Genomic DNA, 3,021 nt, shown 5'->3' on the forward strand with positions numbered 1-3,021 from the left:
AGGAGATGAGTAGAACTTGTGAGTCTTAAGTCTGGTTTAGATGGCAAGATTTAAGAATTGTCGGCTGATTCTCCAAAGCTCTTTCACCACACACGACACGAGCTGAAAAAAGTACAACAGGTTCGATCGATTTGTGTTCAGCCACACGGCAGGAGCAACACACCACATGAACCGATTCCAGTCATGAACATCCCGATTCCAGAGGATAATCCAGTAAAACCCCCAACATAGCATACGGGAATTTAGAATAACCAAGCACGGATGACGATGTAGAAGCAATAGTGATAGTTTGTGGAGTCATTTTAAGAGATAAAAGATGTAATAAAAAGAAAAGGCGGTGGATAAAAGATGACGGGAGCAGCCGCTCTATTTGCTGCACTATGATTTGGAGGTGACTATGTTTTTTCATAGTTAACATTTTTAACTGAATAAACATAATAATATAGAATAATGACCTTTACATATAATAATAAACATTTCCACATATCATCTCCAATATCCACCGGACTCTCAGTTGCGCGATATGTCAGCTGTTTGGGATTCCCCTGTGTTCTTACATCACCACGCTTTCTGATTGGCTACCTGTCACATTCAGCAGGTTGTATTCTCGTTCCCAGTCAGGGAAAACCCCACAGGGTGCGATGAAAGGGCAAAGAAAACCAAATTGGGTATATTCAGGCTTTAGAGGGAACACCAACATGCAGAAGCCTTATCTGATGGTTTTGTTGCGACCCCCCCCCCACCGGGCTGCAGCAAAATTTCCAAGTCTTGACCGGTCTGCGAAAATAAAAAGGTTGGGGACCACTGGTGTAAAGCATGCTGCCACTGGACTCTAGAGCAGTGGAGGCATGTTCTCTGGAGTGACAAATCGCAGTTCTCTATCTGGCAATCTGATGGACAAGGCTGGGTTTGGTGGTTGCCAGGAGAAGGGTACTTGTCTGGTCCAGATATAGTTAAAGTAACTCTCAGTGCTTCAGCATACCAAGACATTTTGGACAATTCCTTGCTCCCAACTGTGTGAACTGTTTGGAGCAGTAAAACTGTCAGGGTCCAGCTGTTTGGAGCTGGACCCTTCTCTTCCAACATGACTGCACCAGAGCGCAAAGTCCATAAAGACATAGAGGACAGAGTCTGGTGTGGATGAACTTGACTGGCCTGCACATAGTCCTGACCTCAACCCGATACAAAACCTTTGGGATGAATTAGAGCGGAAACTGAGAGCAGGTCTTCTCATCCAACATCAGTATGTGACCTCACAAATGTGCTATTGGAAGAATGATCAAAAATCTCCATAAACACTCCTAAACCTACCCAAAAGAGTTGTAGCTGTTCTAGCTGCAGAGGGTGGACCAATATCATATTGAACCATATGGATTAGGAATGGGATGTCACTTAAACTCAGATGGCAGGTGAGTCAATACTTTTGGCAATATAGTGTATGTATAGCCTAACATATATTAAGTAGTTATCATTATCATAATATTGTCTAATTCATCTTATCCATCCATCCATTTTCTTACACCCTTGTCCCTTAGTGGGGTCAGGAGGGTTGCTGGTGCCTATCTCCAGCGAACGTTTCGGGCGAGAGGCGGGGTACACCCTGGACAGGTTGCCAGTCTGTTGCAGGGCAACACAGAGACAGACAGGACAAACAACCATGTGCACACACACTCACACCGAGGGACAATTTAGAGAGACCAATTAACCTGACAGTCATGTTTTTGGACTGTGGGAGGAAACCAGAGTACCCGGAGAGAACCCACGCATGCACAGGGAGAACATGCAAACTCCATGCAGAAAGACCCGGGCCGGGAATTTAACCCAGAACCTTCTTGATGCAAGGCAACATCTCTACCAACTGCACCACTGTGCAGCCAATTCATCTTAATTAGAGTAATTAAGAAAAAATAGAAAACTATGCTAAGCAAGAAATACCAACAAGTAGATCAAAATAATAGATCACACAAAAATATGGAATTTCAGGTGGATGAATTGTTTTGTAGCTTGTGTTGCACAATATATTACTGCACAAAAATGTTATTAAAGTACATATAAAACATGAATTAAAAGAAACTTGACGTCACAATTTGACACATTGAAATTCAGTTTCTGTCAAGCTCTAGCAAAAGCCCTGGAACCAGCCTGGTGGAAAAGGTCCTACAGTCATTATTATTTAACAACGTGGCTTTTGTCAATATGATGGCTAAAACTCCCATACTTTCTACATACTGAGAGTGATGTTTTAGTTGTTAGCTGAAATACATGTAAAACTGTGAAATTTGCTGAAAAGTGTGAGTCCATTTTGTGCCTTCACATCATGGATTACATCATTAAAAGAAGTATAAATATTTGATGTATTCTAATTATTATTACCAAAGTGAAAAGTGAATGAGCAAATGCTGTTCTATCATTTGTCTGCCTGTAAGCAGGGGCACAAATACATATTATTCAGGTGGATGGAAAAACATAAATTGGCACCACCCCTTCCCCGAAGCAAGGTACATAAGGGTTAAGGAGCGTAGAAAATATACGGTTGCTCTAACCCCCCGCCCCCCAAGACGAAGACAAGTGTTTACATGTGCGCGAGGTGAAGGAGCGTAAGGGCACGGTGAAGTGTATGCGAAGGTATCATTGGCGCGCCGCCCCCTCCAGACGGGGTTTTGACGTCCCTTCTGGTGCAGCGCCCCTATGAGTGCATCCGCTGCATACCCACTTTTTGCGCCACTGCCTGTAAGGATGACAAATGAAAAAACATTCTAGTCCGATTAGCATGTCGCTTGTGCTTGGAGTGTTCATTGCCTGGAGATTGGTCTTCCACATCGTTAAAATATCTGTAATTATGAGCAACTAGAAGTTTAATGGCTCACCACTATTTTCACTGGTGTGACAAGGTAGAATGCAGTGTTGTGTTCAAGACCACCTAACCCGAGATCAAGAGAAGACCAAGACCAGAGTGTATCGAGACCGAGACAAGACCAAGACTTTTAGGGTCCGAGACCAAGTCAAGACCAAGACCGAGGG

Source organism: Poecilia formosa, unplaced genomic scaffold (assembly GCF_000485575.1).
Source record: "Poecilia formosa unplaced genomic scaffold, Poecilia_formosa-5.1.2 Scaffold843, whole genome shotgun sequence".
NCBI lineage: Eukaryota > Metazoa > Chordata > Actinopteri > Cyprinodontiformes > Poeciliidae > Poecilia > Poecilia formosa.